We start from the raw sequence: 12,900 nt of genomic DNA on the forward strand, positions 1-12,900 counted from the left end.
CCTGCGCGGTGTCCGTGGGAACGGCAGGAGCTGCAGCGCCAGAAGCAGCATCGGGGGGAGTCTTGCTGGTCAGCTCCCCCCTTGTCTGGTGAAGGATGGCGTGAGTCCAGGGTCCAGGAGAGGCCGCCCTTGCTCATGTGGGAGTGTGGTGTGAAAGGCACTCATCCAGGAGGAGCAGGGTGCGGGCATCGGCCGCCCGGCTCCTGCATTAGGCCGAGGTCTGCTTGGCGCCGGGGAAGCCGGGCCGTGCATGCGCAGTAGGCCAGCAGCGCTCCTGCCCCGGAAGTAGTTGGACAACTTCCTGGGGGCCGGAGGAGGCAGTGGAGTCAGCTCAAGGCTTGGTATGACGCATGCGCAGATGGAGATAAGAGAGAGCACTCCTGGTCTGGAAGTAGTGAGGATGACTTCCGGGAAGGGGGGAAGCTGGAGGGGAGCCAGCACGGTCTATAAAAAGATTATCGTGGAGCTGGGCCGGCATGCCATGATGTCCAACCCAGGAGACTCCGTAGCGCACCCTCAGGAGGTAGAGGTGTAGGTGCACAGTAAAGCCAGAAGCAGCAGTGGACGTTCCCAGGATGGTGACTCCACGGAAAAGAGCGGAAGCAGGAAGTCTGTGTAAACTTTGTCTCATGCTGTGCCGCCGCCTCAGAAATCAGTACCGGCTGACAAGCTTCACTGGATGAGTGTTACAGAACTCTACCTATTAAGCTGATTACCCCTTCTTTCTGTGTGCCCCTTCAGGAAAAAAATCGGGGAAGTCAACATAGAGAATATGCTCTGTGTTCACAGCCCCTTCCTGATATTTACCCCAAGAGGCTTTGTCAAACCTGTATCAATCAGACTCTGGAGGAAGAATCGTCCGTCAGAGCAAGTGATATAAGGCACATGAATACAGAGGAGCTCCAGGGTCTCAAGAGCTTGGATAAGGCTGGAAGACATAGATCCAGTGTAAGGGAGGCTTCCCCCGTTTCCAGTCCCTCTTCTGACGAGGGGGAGATTAAATCTACTGATTGCTCTGGGGCATCATCATCTTCGGATGAAGAAGGCTGATCATGTTTCCCTGTGGTGAGTGTCGCCAATCTAGGGAAGGCAGTTCGAGGGACCATTGGGATTACGGACGAGAAGGCGGCTAGGACCACGCAGGAGGTTATGTTTGCGGGCCTTTCTCAGAGGAAAAGACGAACATTTCCGATATAGCCGCAGTAAAGGATTTGGTCAGGAAAGAGTGGGAAAAGCAAGGACAGAGAGGGTTCCTTCCTTCAAACTCAAAGAGGAGGTACCTCTTTGATGACGAGGACCTAACAATGTGGTCTAAGGTGCTTAAAGTAGACGCCGCGGTAGTTTCAACCTCAAAGCGCTCCACCCTGCCTGTAGAGGATTCCGGAACTTTGGCTGACCCCTTGGATCGGAAGGCTGACGCTTCTTAAAAGATCGTGGGAGTCGTGTACGAGGGCCTTCAAGCCAGCTATCTCAAGCACTTGTACGGCTAGATCAAGGATTGTTTGGGTGGAAGAATTGGAGGAGCAGATAAAGTCTGGAGTCTCTAGAGACAGATTACTGTCCTCTATCCCTTTAATCAGGGGAGCTACGGCTTATTTGGCAGATGCCTCCGCATACTCCTTACGAATAGCGGCCAGATCGGCTGGACTGGCTAATGCTGCTTGGTGTGCCTTGTGGCTAAAGGGCTGGAAAAGGGGATGCGCAATGTAAATCAAAGATATGCTCAATTCCATGCCTGGGTGAGTACCTGTTCGGCAAGGTGCTTGATGACGTCCTCACCAAGGCAGGGGAAAGACAGGAGAGGTTCCCTAACCAGTTTCTCCCATCCTACAGGAGGGCCTTCAGGAAGCAGCCGTTTGGTAGGAAGAGATCCTATAGCAACCAGGATCACTGGGGCAATAGAGAGACTAGGCAGAAAGGTGCCCTTTTCAGTGGGTCTTCCTCCAAGGGTAGAGATAAGTTCCGCTAGTCCTGACCATTCGGTGGGTGATGGGTTGTCATTCTTCTGCCAGGAATGGGTTAAAATCACTTCTAATCCCTGGACCTTAAAGCTCATATCATCTGGCTTGAAATTGGAATTCGGTCAAATTCCCCCGGACTCCTTTATATTGACTTCTCTAAAGTCTCCAGCACAACAGGAGGCGTTGGAGTAGGAAATTAACGGTCTACTATCTAAGCATGTTCTGGTAGAGGTCCAGGCGGACCAAAGCGGGAGGGGATTTTATTCTTTATTTCTAAGCCAGATGGTTCATATAGAACCATCATTAAAGGGAATCTGTCACCCTTTTTTTTCTACTATTTGCTGCCGGCACTGACATCAGGGGCTTATCTACAGCATTCTGTAATGCTGTAGATAAGCCCCCGATGTAACCTGAAAGATAAGAAAAACAAGTTAGATTATATTCACCCGGGGGCAGTCCGGGTCTGATGGGTGTCGCGATCCAGCGCCTCCCATCTTCATATGATGCCGTCCTCTTCTTCCCTTCCTGTCGTGGCTCCGGCGCAGGTGCCGTGCCTCTCTGACCTCTCCCGGCGCCTGCACACTGCAGGACTCTGCTCAGACCTTAACAGGGCAGAGCAGTGCGCCTGCGCAGGAGCCACCACTGGAAGAAAAGAGGATGGCATCGTATGAAGATGGGAGGCTGTCCCCCCCCCCGGGTGAGTATAATCTATCTTGTTTTTCTTATCTTTCAGGTTACATTGGGGGCTTATCTACAGCATTACGGAATGCTGTAGATAAGCCCCTGATGTCAATGCCGGCAGCAAATAGTTGAAAAAAAGGGTGACAGATTCCCTTTAATCTAAAGAAGTTAAATAACTTCCTACGATCCCATACCTTCAAGATGGAATCTATAAGGTCTGCCATTAAACTTTTGTTTCCCAGATGCTTCATGGCGGTTCTAGACTTGAAGGATGCTTATCATCTACCAATACATGCCGGGTTCCAGAAATATCTGAGTGGCGGTCATCATGGAGGGTCACGTCAAGTCATCTTCAGTTTACTGCAATACCTTTCAGTCTATCCATGGCTCTTCGGGTCTTCACAAAGTTGATGCTGGAGGTGATTGCTTATGTGTGGCTGAAAGACACATTGATAGTTCCATATTTAGATGATTTCCTGGTGGTAGGAAAGTCTGCCTCCCAATATGAAAATCAGCTTGCTGACACAATTTCATCCTTGCAGGCTTTAGGTTGGATGATCAACTGGGTCAAGTCCAGACTGGTCCCGGTAACTCTTCAGTCCTTCTTGGGTCTACATCTAGATTCTGTAAGTCGGAGATGTCTCCTCCCAGAGTTAAAGATGTTGACGATAATGCATAAAGTTAGGGCGGCAATAGATAGCCTCTCTTAGAGACATCTGAGGGCTATGTCCCTCCTGGGCTCCCTTAGATCCTGCATTCCGGCAGTTCAATTGGCCCAGTTTTATACTAGACAGCTGCAGCATGAGGTCCTCGAGGAGGAGGAGCGGCTACAGGGTAGGCTGGATGACAAGATGACGTCGTTGGAGGCAGTTAACTCCCTGTCAAGGTAGCTAGATCGAGATTATCTCTCTAACGGGGTCCCGTGGGTGGTGAGCCCCTCGAGGGTGGTTACCACGAATGCTAGTCCCTTTGGCTGGGGGGCTTATTTAGGTGATAGCTTAGTCCAGGGACAGTGGTTCATAGAATAAGTCTAATGACTCTTCTAATTTAAGGGAATTAAAAGCTATCGGTCATGCATTACATGAATTTCTCCCACAGCTACACGGGTCTCATGTGAGACTCATGTCGGACAATGCCACATCCGTTGCATATTTAAATCGACAAGGTGGCACACGATCAATGACTCTGTCTACTATGCAGAGAATCCTCAAGGTGGCAGAATCCCATCTCTTGTCTCTAACAGCCCTTCACATCAGGGGAGTGGACAATTTCAGAGCGGACTTCCTCAGCCGTCATACTTTGCATCAGGGGGAATGGACACTCAGTCATCACATCTTCAGAAAGATAGTGGACTTATGTGGGCTTCCATAAATAGGTCTGTTCGCTACCAGAGCCAACAAACAGGTCAGAAGGTTTGCCTCTCTCTGAACAGAGCAGAGCGGCCGGAGATGGTCGATGCCCTCCAGTCCCCTTGGCCTTTCCATCTGGCGTATGTGTTTCCCCCGATGGTGGTATTCCCGTTGGTCATCAGGGAGGAGAGGGCGAAGGTGATCCTCATCGCTCCGTTTTGGCCCAAGAGGCCTTGGGTTTTCGTGGCTCAGAGCCATGTCCGTTTATGACCCCGGGATCCTCCAATCAGATCCAGACCTGCTATCTCAGGGCCTATTCCTTCATCCTCAGGTGAAGGGTTTACACTTGACGGCGTGGAACTTGAGGCAGTTACTAAGGTTAACGGGGTTCTCTAGTAACCTGATTTATACACTCCTGGAGAGTAGAATAGAATTCACAAGAATTTATAGTAGGGTGTGGAGGAGGTTCCTTGCATTTCATACAGGGACCTTCTCTAATGAGGTGCCTATTACTGCCATTCTTGAATTTCTGCAGAGGGGTCGGGAGCTGGGTCTTTCAGTTAATACGCTAAAAGTTAAGATTTCTGCTCTGGGTGCCCTGTATGGTCACAATATTGTGGGGGATAGGTGGGTTGTACGATTTATCTCAGCGTGTGAAAGTAGCAATACGGTACACATTATTCGTTTACCCCATTGGGACTTAAACCTGGTCCTTGATGCCCTGAACCCTTAGACTCGTTAAAACATATTTCATTAAAGACGGCATTGTTAGTTGCTTTAACGTCTGCTAGGAGAGTGAGCGACATTCAGGCTCTATCAATTGACCCTCCCTTCCTGTTAGTATTTTAGTTCCTGTTAGTATTTTAGGATAGGATAGTTTTGAAGCCAGACCCTTCATATCTCCCTAAGGTGGCGGCCAGTTTCCATAGAAGTCAGGAGATCTTTCTTCCCTCCTTTTTTTGATAATCCTTCTTCAGAGGACAAATTGCACACCTTAGACGTGAGGAGAGCTGTCCTAAGTTACATAGACAGAGCTCGTCCCCACCATATTTTGAAAAATAAATCTTGCCACATCAGACAAGGTGATTTTCTGGATTTGTTTTCTCATTTTGACTCTCATAGTTGTGGTCTACCTATGATGTCAATTACAGGCCTCTCTCATCTTTGTAAGTGGGAGAACTTGCACAATTGGTGGCTGACTAAATACCTTTTTTTCGCCACTGTATTTCCAATTACAGATGACAGACCTGAGTGGGAATTGCTTTTTTTGTGGATTGATTTGAAGCTTTTGTTAGGAACATTTTACATAACATTTGGGATCACAATTATACTGCGCTCTACGCTGAGCATGCCGACATTCATGTGTGGGTTTGTTATTTGTGGGACGAGTTGACTATTTTATTGTCACATGACATTTTTTGATCGGTTTCTACTTCAATTTTTTGGAAGGCAGAATGAACAAAAACCAGCAATTCATGAATCGTTTTTTTTGGGGGGGTTATTCCCTTCCGCTTGTGGTAAAATTGATAAGGCAGCTTTATTCTTTGAGTCAGTACAGGGATACCACATTTATATCGTCTTTTTTTGGGTCGGGGGGCTTTTACAAAAGTAAAGATTTTATTCTATATCGGTTTATTCTGAGAACTATAACTTGGTTATTTTTCCGTTTATGGAGCTGTATGGCAGCTTGTTTTTTGCAAGTTGAGATGATGTTTTCAACAGGACCATTTTTATTTACATTCGTCGTTTTAAGGCTACGTTCACACGTAGCGGAACTCTCCCGGAAATTACCACGAGAATTCCGGATTCCATTCCGCGGGAAAATCGCATTTTAAATTCCCGTGATTTTCCTGCGGAAAAACTAGCGTTTTGCAAGCGTAATTAGTTTTCAGAATGCTACAGATCGCTTGGAGAACTGATTGACAGGTTGGTCACACTCGTCAAACACAGTGTTTGACGAGTGTGACCCATCTTTTTACTATTGAAGCTGCCTATGCAGCATCAGTAGTAAAAGGATATAAAAAATATTGCTATTCTCACCTTCCAGCGTCCCGCGCATCCTTCCCGCCTCTCTCCACGCTCCCGGTCCCAGTGATCCTTTGCAAGAATGACCGCGAGACTTCGTGATCCCGCGAGAACTGACGTCATCGCGGTCATTCTTGCAAAGGATTACTGGGACCGAGAGCGTGGAGAGAGGCGGGAAGGCTGCGCAGGACGCCGGAAGGTAAGAATAACTATTTTTTTATTTTAATTCTATTTTTTACATGGATATGGTACCCAGACCCCGGAGGACAGTCTCCTCTCCTCCGGACCGTGGGTACCATCCGCAAATGTTCTGCTTACTTTTCGCATGGTGTGCACACCCACATGCTGAAAGTAAGCAGAAAAATGCATTCCTATTGGTGCGGGATTGCCGCGATTCCGCTAAATTAATGAGCATGCTGCGTTTTTTAGCGCAAAGCGATTCCGCCGCGGTAAAAACCGCAGCATTAGCACAGCATTGCGGAATCCCATAGGAATGCATGGGATGCTTATTTTTTGCAGCAAAATCACGCATTTAAAAACGCAAAAAAACCGCGACGTGTGAACTCAGCCTAATTGCGTTTTAGTGCACCTTTTCTTGGGCTGCATGATGAAAAAGCAATTTTTTTTTTTTAGCTTTTTTTATGGTATTCACTAAAGGGACTAACTAGTAAGACAGTTTAATAGTTTTGGTCATTTTGGACGCGCTGATAGATAGATAGATAGAGAGATAGATAGATATATATATATATATATATATATATATATATATATATATATATATATATATATTATATGGTTTTTGTTCTTTCTTTTCAAAAAAATATTTATTTATGGGTACAATATATATCTGTATTGCTGTTATTTTGTGATGTATATAATTTTATATTTATTTATATATATATATATATATATATATATATATATATATATATATATCTCTAAAATATATTTTTACAATTTTTTTTTTCTTTAAACTTTTTTTTTTTTTTTAACTTAGTACCACTATGGAACTTTAACTTTTTGCTGTCTGATTACAGTGATTGACCATAGCATGGCAGGAGCATTGCTATGCTTTATAACCTGTCATTGCTGCAGACACAAGTATGTTAGACCATGCACTGCACATAGTCAGACTAGCTTGGTAGTGCCTGGTGACCCTGATGTCGGGTCACCATGGCAATGATCGGCCCCTCACGATGACGTTGCATGGGCACTGATCAGAGGGCAGAAGGAGCCCCCTCCCTCTACCTGCCTTCTAAACACTGCGATATTGATCACAGGATTTAGAGGTTTTAACTGCTGGCAGTGAGTGCTAGGTGTCATGTCAGGTGAACACCTGGCTGCAATCGCATGTGTACAGTCTCTGTGCGCGCAAAATTTCCTGTACGTATTCCGTATGTCCAAGGTCAATAGGTACCTGCCAACCAGGACGTATGTATATGTCCAAGGATGTGAAGGGATTAAGGCCACTTTTACAGTATTCTAGTAAGCTGTTTGTAAATCCCTAATTCTCTCAGCATAGCACAAAAATACCTTTCATAATCCAGTGTGTTCCCATCCAATGGGTGTTGCTGGTTTTGCTTTGGCACCTCCTTACTAATCGCAATCGCCATCCGCCTGCTCTGCTTCGTGTGGATGACTCGTCCTATGTTATCTACACCGTGTTTCCCAGATGTGCTCCTGCACAGGCAGATTTCGCTCTGCCCTGCTGTAATGCGCATGGGCTGGCTTTAATCTCCCAGTGTGTGTGCGTTATAGTACATGGCTCTGACCTCAGCAGGGCAAAGCAAAATACGCAATTGGGAGACAGTGTGGATGCCGTAGGTGTAACCCACCAGAAAAGCACCGCAATACTGCGAAAAATCAATGAACATACTACACAGCAATGTAAAAACAACATTGCTGTGCACATGTTCAGTCTTTTATTACTTCTTTTAACTGTTTCAGGGTTCAGAGACCATGAAGTAGTTAAAAGAAGGGACATGCTTATTTTTCTTGCTCTTTATAACTAAATAGAAAAAAGATCCTGGTTGCAGGGCAAAACACTACGGCAACACCAGCCAGTGGCTTCATGTGCACATACCCTAAATGTACCCCTCTCTTATCTATTGGGTATGAGCCTATATTTAAAGGTGAGCTAGATACACTATGTCTAAGAGACTATTTATACCAAAACATATAGATACTTAAAAAAACGCTTTAAGAATTGAGTATCTTTGACATGGACCATCTGACTCCTTCTCCATTTTTCCTTGTCAGGTCATGTGCTTCACTGCTGGCGATTTGATGATAAAGAGAAGACACTTTTTATAGCAATGTCTTTTTTGTTTACAAAGTTTTCTGTAAGTAAAGAAGCTACGTGTTAGTAAAATGTTCTTTTTTTTCTTTCCATTACAATTTAGTTTACTTTTTTATTTGCAGACATTTCAGGAAGTTGTCAGTTGTCTGAATTGAGCAGGATTGATGGTCTTACGGGTGATGTATTCTTCAGATTCCAGACGTCTACGTTGCCCGATAAACATTATATGGAGAATCTTCAAAGCCATGAATAAGGTTCCGTCTGTTATGTACGAGCTGATTATATGTAGCCCAATTGTAACCTTTCATTATAACATTGTATACAGAGCCACTGTTATACAGCTCTTGTCCTTTTTACTCTCACGTTCTGCATGACTTTCATAGAAAATGGCTATTACACAAAGTTGCTCCCTTTCAGGCAGTGCTGTACTTAAAATGGTGCAAACTATATGCATCAGGTTCGTCACATAGTGTCTACACAAGGGTCCAACCAGTCTGCCGGAAACCAAAAAGTGATTGACGTGAATTTTATATCCAGTATTCTGTGTATGCTAAAAGAAAGTGGTCACATTGCCTTTAATGACCTAATAGATGACTGTTGTGGACACAGCCATGTAATAGTAGCAAACAATGAGCAGGTTAAGTGTGATTTTGCTGAAGTTGACGTCTCAGACATATCTTGCATCGGTGAAATAAACTTCTATTGTTTATATGTTATTATTTCATGTCTCTTTAGTAGGATGGATATATATATATATACAGTGTGTGTATGTATGTGTGTGTATATATATATATATATATATATATATATATATATATATATATATAGTAAAGGGTGTTTTACTGGATGGGAGATACATTTCTCCCAGCAGGTTAATGTTTGGCTAGGTTTTTCCCTAAAGACAGGACCTGCGATGATGTCATGGTCACGTGATGAGCCCATGTGATGCCTACCTCACTGGTGGGAGGGGTTATGGGCTGTGTAATGGAGGTTGGTGTTTGGCACATGGTGAGTGTATGTCTGGAAGTTACAGGAACTTGGCCGGACTTAGCCTGAACTTGTATACAGGATCCCTGTGCTGCAGGAATATAGCAGCAAGACTCTCAACCCTGGGAATTGCACCTGGCGGATGCCGCGGACCTGGCAGCCGCTTAGATAAGCCCGTCCCATGCAAGGGGTGAGTCTGAGACTAGTGGTTCTCCAAGCTGGAGTAGATTTATGTGTTTCCTTACTTTCTGTTAATCTGCTGTTTGCAAAGTGACATTAAACCACTGAAATTAGACTTTAAGCCTGTGTTGCCTCGTTACTGCAGTCCTGCCATTACCTACCAGAGCGAATCCCTACAATATATATATATATATATATATATATATAATATATTTTTTTTTTAAATTCACCCAGATGTTACCTTTTTAGTAGTCATTTGGGTGTGTCACAGTCAGGCCCTCACTCAGCCTCTGTGACATGTCATGGGAGTGACTATAGGGTCACGCTCACACATTCAGTATTTGATGAATTTTTTTACCTCAGTATCTGTAAGCCAAAACTAGGACTGGCTGATAAATACAGAAGTGGTGATCTGTTTCTATTATACTTTTCCTCTGATTGTTCCACTCTTGGTTTTGGCTTACAAATACTGATGGAAAACAGTGAACGTGGGCTAAGGCTGTTTTCACATATCAGGTTTTTTTACATCAGTCACAATCCGTCAGATCGACGGATCCGTCGCAGATTGTGAAAAACTGATGCAACTGATCCGTTTCTTCCGTTTTTTGACGGATCCGTTTTTAAAAACGCCCACAAACAGATCTATAGATAAATAGATATGGGATAGAATACATAGATATAGCTATATAGCCATGTATAGTTAAAAAAAAAACTGAAAAAATATGGCGTGGGCTCCCGCTCAATTTTCTGTGCCAGAGGGGGAAAGCTGACGGCCAGGGACCAATATTTGTAGCCTGGGAAGGGGGTAATGCCCATGGCCCCTTCGCTGGCTATAAATATCAGCCCGCAGCTGTCTGCATAGCCTTTACTGGCTAATAAAATAGGGGGACCCCCCAAAAAAATGATGTGGGGGTCCCCCTATATTTAATAGCCAGGCTATGCAGACAGCTGCGGGCTAATATTCATAACCCATAACCTAGAATAGGGCCATGGATATTGCCCCGAGGTCCCCCCCCCCCCCCGGCTACAAATACCGGCCCGCAGCCGCCCCTATATTAATAAAGGGTTAAAAAAAACATGCATAAGAATAAAGTATTTTAATGAAATAAAACACAGTGACTCAAGGAGAAGTCATTATTATGGGGGACTTCAACTACCCTGAAATACATTGGGGAACAGAAACCTGCAGTTCCGGCAAAGGTAATAGGATTTTGACAACTATGAGAGACAATTACCTTTCACAACTGGTTCAGGACCCAACAAGAGGGGGGGCACTACTAGACCTAATAATAACCTACAGGCCAGACCGCATATCAAATGTAAGGGTTGGGGGTCACTTGGGTAATAGTAATCACAAGATAATAAGTTTTCATGTATCCTTTAATAAGATGTGTAGAAGAGGGGTTACAAGGACACTAAACTTCAGGAAGTCAAACGTCCAATGGATGAGAGAAGAGCTTGGTGCAATTAACTGGGACGATATCCTGAGACATAAAAATAGACAAGGAAAATGGGAGACGTTTATTAGCATCCTGAATAGGACCTGTGCACAATATATACCGTCTGGGAATAAACATGCTAGAAATAGGAGGAGACCACTATGGCTAAATAGAGCTGTAAGGGTAGCAATAAGTGACAAAAAGAAAACATTTAGAGAATTAAAGCAAGTAGGTAGTGATGAGGCATTAAATAAATACAGAAGATTAAATAAATTCTGTAAAAAGCAAATCAAGACAACTAAGATTGAGACAGAGAGACTCATTGTCAGAGTAAAAATAATCCCAAAATATTCTTTAACTGCATAAATAGTAAGAAACTAAAAAATGATAGTGTTGGTCCCCTTAAAAATAGTCTGGGTGAAATGGTGGAGGAGGATTTGGAAAAACCCAATATGCTAAATAACTTTTTTTTCAACAGTATTTACACAAGAAAATCCCATGACGGGTAACATGATCAGTGATAAAAATTCTCCATTAAATGTCACCTGATTAACCCAGCAGGATGTACGGCGGTGTCTAAAAAACACAGTTGACAAATCCCCGGGCCCGGATGGGATACACCCCCGAGTTCTGCATGAATTAAGTACAGTCATAGATAGAACATTATTTTTAATCTTTAAAGATTCCATAATTACAGGGTCTGTACCACAGGACTGGCGTATGGCAAATGTGGTACCAATATTCAAAAAGGGGACAAAAACTGAATAAGCTTTACCTCAACTGTGGGATAAATTCCTGGAGGGTTTTCTAAGAGATACTATACTGGAGTATCTGAAGAAGAATAACCTCATGACCCAATATCAACATGGGTTTACGAGGGACCGTTCCTGTCATACTAATCTGATAAGCTTTTATGAAGATGTAAGTTCCAGACTGGACCAAGGAAATGCAGTGGACGTGGTGTACATGGACTTCTCAAAAGCTTTTGATACAGTGCCACACAAAAGGTTAATACATAAAATGAGAACAATGTGGATAGGGGAAAATATGTCTAAGTGGGTTAAGAGCTGGCTCAGGGATAAAAAATAATGGGTGGTTATTAATGGAGCACACTCGAACTGGGTCACGGTTAGCAGTGGTGTACCACAGGGGTCAGTATTGGGCCTGCTTCTTTTTAACATATTTATTAATGACCTTGTAGGGGGCATAGAGAGTAGAATTTCAATATTTGCAGATGACACTAAACTCTGCAGGGTAATCAATACAGAGGAGGACAATTTTATATTACAGGAGGATTTTTGTAAACTAGAAGCTTGGGCTGAAAAAATGGCAAATGAGCTTTAATGGGGATAAATGTAAGGTCATGCACTTGGGTAGAGCAAACAAGATGTATAATTATGTGCTTAATTGTAAAACAATGGGCAAAACTGTCACTGAAAAAGACCTGGGTATATGAGTGGACGACAAACTCACTTTTAGTGGCCAGTGTCAGGCAGCTGCTGCAAAGGCAAATAAAATAATGGGATGCATTAAAAGAGGCATAGATGCTCATGAGAACATAATTTTACCTCTATATAAGTCACTACGGTTACCACACTTAGAATACTGTGTACCGTCCTTGTCACTGGTGTATAAGAAAGACATAGCTGAACTGGAGCAGGTGCACAGAAGATCGACCAAGGTTATTAGATAACTAGGGGTCTGCAATACCAAGACAGGTTATTACACTTGGGGTTATTTAGTTTGGAAAATCGAAGGCTTAGGGGTGATCTTATTACAATGTATAAATATATGCGGGGACAATACCAAGACCTTTCTAATGATCGTTTTACTCTTAGACCTGTGATGAGGACAAGGGGGCATCCTCTACGTCTGCAGGAAAGAAGGTCTAAGCATAATCACAGACGCGGATTCTTTACTGTAAGAGCAGTGAGACTATGGAACTCTCTGCCATATGATGTTGTAATGAGTGATTCCCT

Source organism: Dendrobates tinctorius, unplaced genomic scaffold (genome assembly GCF_039654945.1).
Source record: "Dendrobates tinctorius isolate UK_male_01 unplaced genomic scaffold, ASM3965494v1 ptg000011l, whole genome shotgun sequence".
Lineage (NCBI taxonomy): Eukaryota > Metazoa > Chordata > Amphibia > Anura > Dendrobatidae > Dendrobates > Dendrobates tinctorius.